Source organism: Myxine glutinosa, chromosome 11 (assembly GCF_964187855.1).
Source record: "Myxine glutinosa chromosome 11, kmMyxGlut1.1, whole genome shotgun sequence".
Taxonomy (NCBI): Eukaryota; Metazoa; Chordata; class Myxini; order Myxiniformes; family Myxinidae; genus Myxine; species Myxine glutinosa.
Genome location: NC_136271.1, coordinates 76,690,282 through 76,704,818, shown reverse-complemented (window position 1 = coordinate 76,704,818; position 14,537 = coordinate 76,690,282). Strand labels below are relative to the sequence as shown.

General features: G+C 42.9%; 1 protein-coding gene across 1 annotated transcript in view; it reads right to left on the bottom strand.

Annotated features, from left to right (window-relative positions):
• LOC137436789 (regulator of G-protein signaling 17) overlaps nucleotides 1-13,784 on the bottom strand; it is a 226,688-nt gene extending 212,904 nt beyond the window's left edge. Inside the window, exon 1 of the mRNA XM_068130890.2 lies at nucleotides 13,745-13,784. The gene's annotated coding sequence lies outside the window, so the exon portion shown is untranslated. The remainder of the gene's footprint in view (nucleotides 1-13,744) is intronic.
• Nucleotides 13,785-14,537: the final 753 nt, after the last annotated feature.

Below are 14,537 nucleotides of genomic sequence, written 5' to 3'. Positions count from 1 at the left end.
TCCTGGCTGTACATCAGCAACAAGCTCTGTCCTACCTGGGTTTACATTATCAGATTCTGATTCACGAATATGCATCTGATCACCATGATGTTGAAATGATTTTCCAGATTCATTTATAACATGACATGATACAGGCCCAGGTGGCTTCAAAGCAACTGCTGCCATCCATGGTGCTCCTGACATACACCCGACATACACTTCTCAAATTATCGAGGTTCCACCACGATACTCTTTCTGCCTATCCCAATACTACCTGCATACACAACCTGGGTTTGATCAAATCAAGATGCAATGTTACATTTGTTTGAAATTTTGCCCCAAATTAAGCAGAAGTAAAACAGGTGCCGTTATCTGATATCAAATGTGCAACTACATGAGTTTTGAACACATCCATGATGCCTTGCTTGAATTGTTGCCTTTTTCGATATTTAAATCGAGGCCACAATACTCATCTCCACAAATTTCGACAAAACATCCGCCGCAACAAAGCACATCCGTCCCATAAATGAACCTGCGTAATCCACGTGCAATCTATGCCAAGGTTTGGCTGACAATTCGCAAGGATGTAACATAGCAATGGAAGGATTACTCACATTCATGTGACAAGCATTACACAGCTGTACAGCACTCTCAATGTCCTTGGACAAATTCAGCAACCGTAAATAACTACGAGTTAACACTTTCATGTGAACAACTCCAGGATGATTGTCATGTATTTCCTCCAACAACTGAGCGTGACCTGGTTTGGGTACAATCATTCTATTTCCCTACATAAATACACTCACTGCTCATGTCAATGCTGAGTTGTGTTAATCTATGGAAAAACTGTAAAAAAAACAAACAAACAAACATTGGACATTGATTCTTTTGGCCAACCCGTCTATACGTAACCATACACATGACACGACCAGAGGTCCTTTCTCGTCCAGTCATGTATTTATAATGTTGTGATTTGTACTGAAAGATTGTCTATGAACTGCCAGACAATTTAAAACTCAGATACCTTTGAGACATCTGTTAACATTCCCTCTGGTACAGGTAAACGACTTAAGTCATCACAATTAAAATGAGAACCTCAAAGTTCTAGGTTTGAAAAAGTATACAAATATGCACTGATAGTCATACACCAATGGACAAGAAAGAGCAATCTGAGATTGCAGACCTGGTGGTTTTGTCCTTTGGGTCCTTGGGTTCCCCAGTGTCTTTTGGGTCCTCGGGGTCTTTTGTGTCTTTTGGGGCTCTTGGTCCTCTGGTTCTTTTGGGTCTTTGTGCAGGGTCTTTAAGAGTCATTGGGGGTATTTTGGGTCTTCGGGGTCTTTAGGGTATTTAAGGGTATTTTGGATCATCTGGGTCTTCAAGATATTGAATGGTCTTTAGGGTCTTTTGGATCTCCTGGGTCTTCGGGGTCTTTAGGGGTCTTTGGCGTCCACTGGGTCCTCCGGATATTTTCGGTGTTCGGGTTATTTTGTGTCTTTTGGGTCATCTAGGTATTTTGGATCTTCAAGGTCTTTAAGGGTTTTGGTATCCTTTTAGGTCCTCTGAGTCTTCTCGGTATTTTGCATCCTCTGGGTCTTTTGGGTCCTATAGGGTTTTAGCGTTCTGAAGGGTCTTAATGGGTGTTAGAGTTGTGAAAGTTCTTGAAGGGTCTTTGACTTTGAAAGGGTCTTCAGGGTCTGAAATAGCCTTAGGATTATAAAGGGTTTATAGGTTGTTAGGAGTCTCAAAGTGTATAAGGGTTCTAAAGGATCTAAAGTGTTTTAGGTGTCTTAAAATGTATTGGGGTTCTTAGGGGTCCTAAGAGTTTTAAGGGTGTTAGGGTCTTTGTCGGTCTTCATGGTCCTTAGCCTCTTAGTGGTCTTAAAGGTTGTCTTAGTGTTGTGTAGGTTCGGAAGGGTCTGGGTCTGAGGGGTCATAATGGTCTTAGGGTTCCAAACGGTCTAATGTAATTAATACACATACTCACGTTTTGTGGGGCCAAACAAACAAGAAAGACGTCGTGCAAACAAGAAAGCCACACCCTCCCAAAACAAAGTTGCCATTGCATACATCAAATTCTCGATTACATTAAGATTAAAATTGACGATCTTGATTAAAGCTTAGGTTAATCGGGAGAAAATTGATGATTTTAGAAGTTTGACCTTGAGTTGACCTTTCAATATGCTTCTTAGTCTGACTACCTCTGCAACCTGGTAAAGTTTCATGATGATCAGTTTAGAATTGTGACCTGTAGGCGATTGACAGACTGCAGACAGATAGACAAACAAACATATGATGTGGAGTTGTTGCTAGAAATTGTTGCTTCCCATCTCCATATATGATGAAGCATCTATGATAGAGTTAATCAGTACGACAGTGAATCAAAACATCAAAAATATGAGCATGCACTTTGCCTCACAGAAGGCCTTACTCTGCCCTCCACCCCACTTCCATACTATACCCTGATGTAGCAACTTGTGAAGCAGTTCAAGAACTGTGGAAACACTCTACCTCCTAAGAACAAATGTGTAGTCCAGAAAGCACATGAAATATTTTGAATGTCCCTTCTTTTCTATAGTTTGCCACATGGCATATCCCATATAAAGGGGCCTTTTCTATGGTTTGCCACATGGTACATACCATATAAAGGGGCCTTTTCTATGTGCCTGGCATTTTACCCAAGAATGTCCCCTCTTTTCTATGGTTTGCCACGTGGCACATACCATATAAAGGGGCCTTTTCTATGGCTTGCCACATGGTACATACCATATAAAGGGGCCTTTTCTAAGGTTTGCCACATGGCACATACCATATAAAGGGGCCTTTTCTATAGTTTGCCACATGGCACATCCCATATAAAGGGGCCTTTTCTATGGTTTGCCACATGGTACATACCATATAAAGGGGCCTTTTCTATGGTTTGCCACATGGCACATACCATATAAAGGGGCCTTTTCTATGGTTTGCCACATGGCACATACCATATAAAGGGGCCTTTTCTATTTCCCTGGCATTTTACCCAAGAATGTCCCTTCTTTTCTATGGTTTGCCACATGGCACATCCCATATAGAGGGGCCTTTTCTATGGTTTGCCACATGGCACATTTATTTTTATTTTATTTTTTTGGTATACAGAATCGAGGCTTGTGAAAGAGCTAAAAATGTATCACAAAAAAAAAAAAATCAAACAGACAAACAAAATATATAAAAAGAGGGAGCGGTAGACAAGATGGGGAGAGAAGGGGAAGCACACAAACACAACATTTGAGAGCAGGGACATCGGGAGATGTGTGGGATGGAGAGGGCTTGGGGGGAGGAGGCGTGGGAAGGGGGAGGGGGGTGGGAGAAGTATAAAACACAAGGACACCAAGGACTTCCAGGAAAGAAGTTGGGATTTCAAAAAAGTGGATTGGGGTGAAATTAGTGGGGGTAGAAAAGATCAAGGTTTTGGATGGGTGAAGATAAGAGATGGTGGTGAACAGCTGTTTTAAACACCTGGAGGGTGGAGTGGGATTGAAGAGAGTGAGGGCGTTTGTTCCAGAGGCGGGATAAAAGAGGAATGAAGGAGTGAAGGTGAGCAGAGAGTCTTGATTTTGGCAGTTTAACCATAAGAGGGTTGCAGGCAGATCTTGTGCGACCTGTAGGAATATTTGCGGGACAGAGCCCAGAGAGAGCTGGGGGGGCAAGGCCAGAGAGGAGTCGGTAGAAGACGGAAAGACCACCAACCTGCCTGCGGTGATTGAGTGAGAGGCCCTTGGAGTTAGTTTCATCCCGGGAGATTCCAATGATTCTGAACGCTTTGGTTTCAACAGCAGGAAGACGAGCTAGGTGTGAGGCAGGAGCACCAGCCCAGAGCGGAGAGCAGTATTCCAATATTCCATTGAGCTGCGGATGAAAGCCTTGTATGTGGTGAGGAGCTCAGGTGTGCCAAGGAAGGACTTCGCACGACGGAGGATGCCCAGTCCGCGACTGGCTTTGGAGGCCAGATTTGAAATGTGGTTTTCCCAGGAAAGACCATGGCAGCTAGTGAGACCCAAAAGTTTGAGTGACAGAAATTCTTGGAGAGGATTATTCAGAAAGTGGATGGGAGGGTTGTCCAGTCGGTCTTTTCGGAGAGACATCATAAGAGTGTGAGATTTGTCAGGATTGAAAGACATGTTCCACTTGTTTGCCCAGTCTGTGATTTTGTCCAGGTCTGCAGAGAGTGAGGAGGCTGCAGACTGCCGATCTGAGGGATGAAGAATGGAGCGACAGAGAGAAGAGTCATCAGCAAAGAGATAGAGAGGATTTTCAAGAGAGTCAGAGAGATCATTGTTGAAGACCAGAAAAAGCACAGGGCCCAGAACACTGCCTTGGGGAACTCCAGCCTGAACAGGAAGAGGAGATGAGAGAAACCCATTCAGGGCCACACGTTGACTACGACTAGAGAGGAAGTCCGCCAGCCATGCGTGGAGATTTCCATGGATACCAAAAGAGGAGAGTTTGGTGAGCAGAGCGGGGTGCCAGACCGTATCGAAGGCATGTGATATGTCAAGGGAGACAGCTCTAATTTCCTGTTTGGCATTGAGGACCTCCATCCATTGTTGAGAAAGCAAAAGCAGCATGTCCAGAGTAGAGTGACCAGGTCTGAAACCAAATTGATGATCAGAGATCAAGCCATTGGAGAAGAGGAAAGATTTCATATCTGAAGCAATGATGGATTCCATGATTTTGCTGATAATTGGGAGAAGGCTGATTGGTCTGTAGTTGCTGGGATCTGTTTTTGCACCTTTTTTGTGCAAAGCGGTGATGTTGTCAGATTTCCAAGCAGATGGCAGATGACCTTGAGCAAAAGAGAGGGGCAAGAGAACAGAGAGAGGGAGTGAAAGAGCAGAAGAACAGGATTTTAGGACCCGTGGGCTGATGCCGTCAGGTCCAGTTGCAGAATCAGAGTCGAGGGTTGACAGAAACTTTTCCACCTTGTCAGGAGGAAAGGACACAGAGTCCAGGAGCAGCTGGGTACGACTGGGTATGGTGTGTACAGAGAGGGATGGGTTCGGGACACAAGATTTAGAGGCAAACGCAGAGTTGAGGCATTCAGCTTTTTCACGTGCGGAGTCAGCCGTGTGGCTATTTGAGGTGAGGGAGGGGATGGAGGGGGAACAAACACCAGAAACAGATTTGACCAGACGCCACCAGGATTTGGAAGAGGGAGACAGATAAGAGAGTTCGGTCCTGAGAACGGAGAGATATTGTTTCCTGGCTCTCCTCAGGGTGGACACACACTTGTTTCGGGCTTTGTGAAAGGAAATTAGATTTCCTTCCGTTGGATTTGCTTTCCAGGAGACGAAAGCAAGTTGTTTCTGGGCAGTAGCCTCACCACAAGATTCCGTGTACCATGGACGGGAGGAAGGGTATGACAACTGAAGATGAGATGGGATAAATCTGTGCATGAGAGAGAGCAATTTACTTTGGAAGAATTCCCAGGATGAGTTGATGTCAGAGGCGGTAGAGATGGGAGACCAGCCCAGATGATTGATGGCTGCTTGAAGACCGTGCCAGTTGGCCTGAGTGAAATGCCAGACTCGTCGACGCTGAGGAGGCTCTCTGAGAATGGTCAGAGAGATGTCCACTTTAACAAGCACATGATCAGATGAGCCGATTGGAGCAGAAGAAGAGCAGCAGACATTTTCAGGGAAGTTAGTCATAACCAAGGCCAGAAGAGAAGATGCTCCGTTGACTGAGATCCGTGTCGGGAAATTGACAGATTGTGTCAGTCCCAGTGAGTCACAGAAGTCCTTTGCTGAAGAGCCATGGTTGGTGAGAGAGGTACCCACACCCAGCCAACTGGCATGGTGACAATTGAAATCACCACGTATGAGGAAGAGAGAGTTGGGATGGGTAGATAGAAGTTGGTCCAAGTTGGTAATCAAGTAATCGGCAGAGTTTGGGACACCTGTAGGAATTGTTTGCATCATCTTTCAAGGCTTAATTTACTTACATTGCTGCAGAACAGCTGTAAGTTGTTAACCCATTACTTGTTCCCTGAAGATGGCCTTTTTTTTACAATATGCAGTGCATTCAGAAAGTATTCAGACCCCTTCACTTTTTTCACATTTTGTTATGTTGCAGCCTTATGCTGAAATTGTTTAAATTCATTTTTTCCCTCATCAATCTACACTCAATACCCCATAATGACAAAGAGAAAACAGGATTTTAGAAAGATGTACAAATTTATTAAAAATAAAAAACAGAAATATCACATTGACATAAGTATTCAGACCCTTTGCTATGACATTGAAATTTAGCTCAGGTGCCTCCCATTTGTCTTGATCATCTTTGAGATGTTTCTACACCTTGATTGGAGTCCACTTGTGGTAAATTCAATTGATTGGACATGATTTGGAAAGGCACACACCTGTCTATATCAGGTCTCACAGCTGCAATGCATATCAGAGCAAAAACCAAGCCATGAGGTCGAAGGAACTGGCTGCAGAGCTCAGACACAGGATTGTGTCGAGGCACAGATTTGGGGAAGCCTACAAAAAAAAATTCTGCTGCATTGAAGGTTTCCAATAACACAGTGGCCTCCATAATTCTTAAATGGAAGAAGTTTGGAACAACCAGGACTCTTCCGAGAGCTGGCCGCCCGGCTAACCTGAGCAATCGGGGGAGAAGGGCCTTGGTAAGAGAGGTGACCAAGAGCAAGAACCCGATGGTCACTCTGGCTGAGCTCCAGAGATCCTGTGTGGAGATGGGAGAAACTTCCAGAAGGACAACCATCACTGCAACACTGCACCGATCTGGGCTTTATGGCAGAGTGGTCAGACGGAAGCCCCTCCTCAGTGAAAGACACATGAAAGCCCGCTTGGAGTTTGCAAAAAAGCACCTAAAGGACTCTCAGACTGTGAGAAACAAGATTCTGTGGGCTTTCATGTGTCTTTCACTGAGGAGGGGCTTCCGTCTGACCACTCTGCCATAAAGCCCAGATCGGTGCAGTGTTGCAGTGATGGTTGTCCTTCTGGAAGTTTCTCCCATCTCCACACAGGATCTCTGGAACTCAGCCAGAGTGACCATCGGGTTCTTGGTCACTTCTTTTGTAGGAATCTGTGCCTCGACACAATCCTGTCTCTGAGCTCTGCAGGCAGTTCCTTCGACCTCATGGCTTGGTTTTTGCTCTGATATGCATTGTCAGCTGTGAGACCTTATATAGACAGGTGTGTGCCTTTCCAAATCATGTCCAATCAATTGAATTTACCACAAGTGGACTCCAATCAAGGTGTAGAAACATCTTAAAGATGATCAAGACAAATGGGAGGCACCTGAGCTAGATTTCAAGTGTCATAGCAAAGGGTATGAATACTTATGTCGATGTGATATTTCAGTTTTTTCTTTTTAATAAATTTGCAAAACTTTCTAAAATCCTGTTTTCTCTTTGTCATTATGGGGTATTGAGTGTAGATTGATGAGGGAAAAAAATGAGTTTAAACGATTTCAGCATAAGGCTGCAACATAACAAAATGTGAAAAAGTGAAGGGGTCTGAATACTTTCTGAATGCACTGTATATACATATACAGTATACACATATACATATACATACAGTATATACATATCTATATATATATATATATATATATATATATATATATATATATATATATATATATATATATATATACATATGTCTCTCAAAGCAATTACAGTGAGATGTGCCTTGCTGTAAAAAATGTAGTTTACTTTTCCCCGATGTTGCGCAGCATATCATATGTCCCTGAATGCCCACTTGTGAATGATTGGAATTTAATTGTTTTCTGCCCCATTACTCACGCCATCTCAGTGCAGTGACTTTCCAAAAACGATTTTACATCCCCAATGACTTTGTTTCTGTGCGGTAAAGAAAATTGCAAGTCGTTTGAGCATGTTTTATGACACACTTCATGGGATACACACGATCCACCCCAGTAAAATTCCTCTCTCACACTACACGAAATAAGCTCTCCAAAAAATGATAATTGTACCATATATAAGGAGCCACAAAAAAGTTTGCCCAAAACATCTCATAAATAACCACTATTTGAAAGGATCTCGTTTTACACAGTTAATTGTTAAATTTAAGGGGATCAGATGGGTTTTTTTTATTATTAATACTATGTATTGGGGAGAACATGTCATATTAAATTCGTTTTTTGTCATTTGGTTGTCACCATGCAAAACAAAACAAAAGCGGAGGTTTACATAGTATGTACATAGACGTATGTACTACACATGACATAATTCGTGCCTCTGTCAGACAGGATGTTGTTGAGGTAGTGTACGTACTCTTGAGCTGTCCATCTTGGTTTACTTCCCGAGCCGACGATATAAACTGTTGAATTGGTGCTTTGCAGTTGCAGTCATTGGGATTGAATCACAATGCAGGCCATCCTTCAGATTGCCATTAATTTGAGTGCCCACCTGTGAGCTGGTGGACGTTAAAGATCCTACGGCGTTTCATAAAGAAGTGAGGAATTTTTTTTCCAGCATCCTGAACAAATTATTGAATCCTGCCCAAATCCTTTTTCCTGGAAGTCCTTGCAGTGTCCATATGTTTTATACCTCTCCCACCTCCCCCCAAGCCCTCTCCCTCCCACAGTTCTCTCGATGCCCCTGCTCTCAAATGTTGTGTTTGTGTCCTTCCCCCTCTCGCCCCATCTTGTCTACCGCTCCCCTTATTTTGTGTTTTATGTGTCGGTTTGACTTTTTGTGTGATTAATGTTCGCTCTTTTACGAGCCTCGATCTTGTATACAAAAAAAAAAAGAAGAAAAAAAAAGTGAAACGTCAGGCCTGGTTAGCCAGTTTGTGGAAGACTTGCACCAAAATTTGTCCTGATCGACGCCACAAGATGGAAATAACTGAGATCCTTGAAGAAGTTGTCAGCGTAATCATAGAAGGGACATGCCTTGTAAATATGGACAGAAATATAAAGTGCACTTCAGTTTGAAAACTTGTTTTATACACACCAAAGAGCTGATACTCTGGTTCCCACACATTTTGCGTGGTATGAGGAATAGATATGTGCAAAATGAGAGGTAAACCTCATCCTGTAGATGCTTGAGGCTTGAAGTTGTATGGCCTAGCTAGATGTATGCACGCTCTTCCCCGAGTTGTGTAGCCTGGGTTCGAATCCCAACGCAGCTATAAACTGTCATCCTGGTGTTTCGCAAGCAGGGTGATTCGTTAAAGTGTGTGCCAGCCCTCGTTTGGATGTTAAACTATGAGTCCCTCTGCTTGTGTTAGTTGGTGGCCATTTAAAAGATCCCATGGTGTCCTTTGCGAAGACTAGGCAAGCTTTTATCGGCACCCTGAAAGGTGGATGGAAGTTATGTTTTCACCGCTGTCTGTCTGTCTGTGAACAGAGTATCTCAAAAAAGTTGTGGACAGATCCGAACGGAATTTGGTGGAGAGGTTGGGTGTGTGGCAAGGACGAAATAATTGGATGTTGATGAGGATCTGTATAAGATCTGGATACGGGAATTTTATTTAAAATGTCAGTGATTCTTCAACATTGAGGGATAGGACTAAAAAAAAACATTATATAGCATGATATTTCAAAAAGTTATGGACAGCGTATGACAAAACTTGGTGGGTGAGTTGGGTAAGTGACAAGACCAAGCTGATTAGGTTTTGGTTCAGGTCAAGATCCAGATCCGGCCTATCAGTGGGATACAAAACATCGACTGTCCAGCCTGGCGGAGGTTTCCTCTCTCCAGAGTACCGTTCTCGTTACCCCCCAATTTTGTCTTAGTCGGGATCAAAAGTGTGACGATGCAGTTTATATAAAATTTTAAACTTTGTTCATTCATAATTTTATTGAAGCTCAGCGAAATGGAGCCATGATACATGCAACCCAGCCTCCTATATAATTGCTTCCTCGAATGATTGGATGGGTGATTGATCTAATATCCAGATACAAGAGTGGAAAAAGGATAAATAATCGAAAAGATAGTTTATTTTATTAGTTGGTAATTGAATTAAATAGTTATTTCATCATTATCCTAATCATCTCAAATTAAGAACTGTTATTGGTGATATTGTAAAATAATTGCGACATCAAGAAACCATGCCTGCCCATTCCAGGTATGTAACATTAGACATGATGGAAGTAAATAATCTGATATTTTAATACATTTGTATGCAGGATTGTTAGATACAATATCATTGGACATTCTTGAAGTAGTGCGGACAGCTTTTTTCCGGGTCGAGCACAAGATGCAGGATGTATTGACTTTTCTCTATAATGCTTAACTGATTGCGCATTTAGTGTTGGACCTGAGCCTTGTCCTTGTGATAAATTATTAATTTGCATGTATCTATTTCATCACTCTTTTCGCCCCATCATCGGCTGAGTTTTTCATGACGTCATGTTTCAGAAAAGTGAGAAACAACCAACAGTGTGCATGATGAAACAGATGAAGAAATTTCCAACTGTCTCACATACTCACCTTTACCTCCGCCACCGAAGGTTAGCCTCGGTTTTCACCCCTGTCTGTCTGTCTGACTGTGAACAAGATATCTCAAAAAGGTGTGCATGGATTCGGACGAAATTTGATGGAGAGGTAGCATATGTCACAGGGACGAATTGATTCAATTTTGGTGAAGATTGGAATCCGGATCTGGATGTGAATTTTTTTTTTTTGTGATTCTTCACCATTGAGAGATAGGGCCAAAAACAATTCATATCACGGTATCTCAAAAAGTTACAAACGGATTCGGACGAAACTTGGTGGTCGTGTGTGTGTGTGTGTGTGTGTGTGGCAAAGAATAATTGATCCAATTTTGGTGAAGATTTGGATCCGCGTAGAAGTGTTTTTTTATTTTCCAAAGGGATTCTTCATTAATTGGGAGACAGGGCCAAAAACTATATACTTGTATATCACGATATCTCAAAAAGTTATGGACGGAATCGGACAAAACTGTGTGCGTGTGTGTGTGTGTGTGACAATAAGAAGAAGAAGAATAACCTTTCGAGGCCATTTTGCCCGCAGAGCAGTGGTTGGCCTTTTTCGGGCACCTTGGTCCCCTTTTTGAAGCTTCGGATTCGGATTCGGACGAAACTTGGTGGACATGTGTGTGTGTGTATGTGTGTGTGTGACAAGGAAGAATTGATTTAATTTTGATGAAGATCCGGATCCGGATAAGAGGGGCTTTTTAAATTTTAAAGGGATTCTTCATTAATTGGGACACAGGGCCAAACCAAAAACGATATATAACACGATATCTCAAAAAGTTATGGACGGATTCGGATAAAACTTGGTGGAGATGTTGGGTACATGCGAAGGACCAATGTATTGGATTTTGGTGATTATCCGTATCCCGACACTATAATTTTCTAAGCGATTCTTCAAAATTGAAAGATAGGGCCAAAAAAAATATATACCACGATATCTCAAAAAGTTATGGACGTATTCCGATGAAACGTGGACAGATCAGGTGTGTGACAAGGAAGAATGAATTCGATGTTGGTGAAGATCTGGATCCAGATCTGGCCTATTGGTGAGATACAAAACCTAAACTGTTCAGCCTGGCGGAGGTAGGCGCTCTCTCTCCCAAGACAGGTCACTTCCACAATTTCACCTAATGGGTTTCAGTTAGGTTTCAGTTTCAGTGGTGGAGGTAACCAGAACAATAATAACGTACAGTACTCATCATGAAATATGGTGAACGACAAAATTTGATGAATACTACCAATGCATTCTTATTGTCACTTTTACTGAATAAATAGCAAATTGGTATCAGAACCAAATGCAAAAGAACTAAGGTGGCTTGGACTGTTTTTGGTTGTTTCATCTTCTTAATACCAGTTGAGGATGAGAGTAGCCACAAATTCAAACTTGCGAAGTTCAGGTAACCAAAGCAATCATTAACAGATTGAGCTATAAATACGATATGAAAATGTTGTAGAATGCAAATGACTTTGCAGGAACATGAAAAAGGGTACGTGCAATCAAAGTACAATTCAACACACAGACTAAGCAAACACTCAGAGTTATCGGATTGTCCCATTGTTGAGATTAACAATGAAATTTATCGTAGTTTGTGGTCCCCGAAATTAACAGTAATACACCAAACTGACAGTGAACCCAAGATTCTGAAGAACAGTTTTATTTCCTCTCTGCTGGAATCCATTCCTCTCAAGCTGCAGTAAAAATATGCGACATTGTTTGTCACAACCTCTATATTCCCTCATTGCCTGCCACAAACCCCATTCCCTTTCATTGCCTGCCACAAATCACATACCTCCTCATTGCCTGCCACAAACCACATTCCTCTCTTTACCTACCACAAACCCCATTCCCTTTCAATGCCTGGGACAAACCACATACCTCCTCATTGCCTGCCACAAACCCCATTCCCTTTCATTGCCTGCCACAAATCACATACCTCCTCATTGCCTGCCACAAACCACATTCCTCTCTTTACCTACCACAAACCCCATTCCCTTTCAATGCCTGGGACAAACCACATACCTCCTCATTGCCTGCCACAAACCACATTCCTCTCTTTACCTACCACAAACCCCATTCCCTTTCATTGCCTGCCACAAACCACATACCTCCTCATTGCCTGCCACAAACCACATACCTCATTGCCTGCCACAAACCCCATTCGCTTTCATTGCCTGGCACAAACCACATACCTCGTCATTGCCTGCCAAAAATCCCATACCTCCTCATTGCCTGCCACAAATCCCATACCTCCTCATTGCCTGCCACAAACCACATATGTCCTCATTGCCAGCCATACCTCGTCATTGCCTGCCACAAATTCCATACCTCCTCATTGCCTGCCACATACCTTCTCATTGCCTGCAACAATCCATATATTTTCTCAATACATGCCACAACCCCAATACTTCCTAATTGTGTGGCACAACCACCATTATGCCCAATTTGCATGCCATAATCCCCAGAACCCATCAATTCATACACCAACCCCATGCCCCCAAATCACTTGCCACAACTCTCATATCCCGTCATTGCATGCCACAAATATCATATGCCCTCATTGCATGCCAAAACCTCCTTACCCCACGTTAAATACCACAATCGCCATACCATCTCATTGCATTCCACACTTTCTATAACCTCTCATTGCATGCAACAGTCGCCATAACCCCTCATCGCCTGCCACAATCCCTATACTCATTCATCGCCTGCCACAGCCCTCATATTGCCTTATTGCATGCCACAATCCCCATGCCACTTCACCGCCTGCCATAATCACCATACCTCCTCATCGCCTGCTATGATCACCATACCTCCTCATTACATGTCACAATCACGATTACGCATCATTACATGGCACAATCACGATTACTCATCATTACATGGCACAATCCCCATACCACATCATCCCCTGCCACATTCACTATACCTCCTCATCGCCTGCCATAATCACCATACCACCTCATCGCCTGCTATGATCATCATACCTCCTCATTACATGTCACAATCACGATTAGTCCTCATCACCTGCCACAATCACCATACCACCACGTTCCACAGCGTCCAAATTCTCGCACCAAACAAATCTCTGATCTGACATTCCACAATTTCGTTTCCTCCTGGTCACCTAATGGGTTTCACTGTTAGTTCGCTTCCTAATGAATGCCCGCTGTCACACGGTCATCCAATTCACCGGGCATTTTGAATCCAGAGTGTTAGCTCGGTTCCCTCTTTGGTAATTGCCTCAAACTGGACACATGTTGCACACCCTCCATCAAATGGTCCTATGGTCGTCTCACGAACCTGTGGCGTACTTGTGATGCTGAGATCTGCTGCGGGGAAGGAGCAGAAGTATGTGCCTGGCGATCCAAATCTGGCCATGCGAAAAATAGTAAAAAGCATTACAGTACTTTGGATTTCATGTGATGTGTGCTCGGGCAAGCAAAGCAAACACTCAAGGTCATGAACGGAGATTTTGTGAGCCATATATAGAGGACAGAGCGTTGGGAGTAAGGACTGAAAGGAAAATATTCACTGGGAGCAAAATTCCATAAGTGAAACGGCACAAAATGTTTCCTGAGCTGGTATTTGGAAAAAAAACACTTGTATTATCCAAAGTCCAAGTATTGGATTATCCACGGTGAAAATAGAATGAGAAAACAGTCAGTGTACTTGTATATAAGGTAATCCATGGAGTTAAAATTGGACTTACACCTGAAAAAAGCTAACAACGAAGGGATTACAAATCATATAAACAGTAATAACAGTCTATTCCAATACTGCTTTTATACAGACTGTGGGTTTCTAATCAAGTAATCAGCAGAGGTTGGGACACCTGTAGGAATTGTTTGCATCAACTTTCAAGGCTTAATTTTTCTTACATTGCTGCAGAACAGCTGTAAGTTGTTAACCCATTACCTGTTCCCTGAAGAAGGCCTTTTTTAGCTGCGACGAGCAGCTCAATGAGAGGACCGCGTTGTTGTTCTTGTTGTTGGGGTGCCTTTTTGAATAGCGCATGCGCGTACACTCGGACGTGCGTTGGTATGAGGTAAGAACATATTGCAACGGATATCCTCATGATTCTACACGTCGCAGT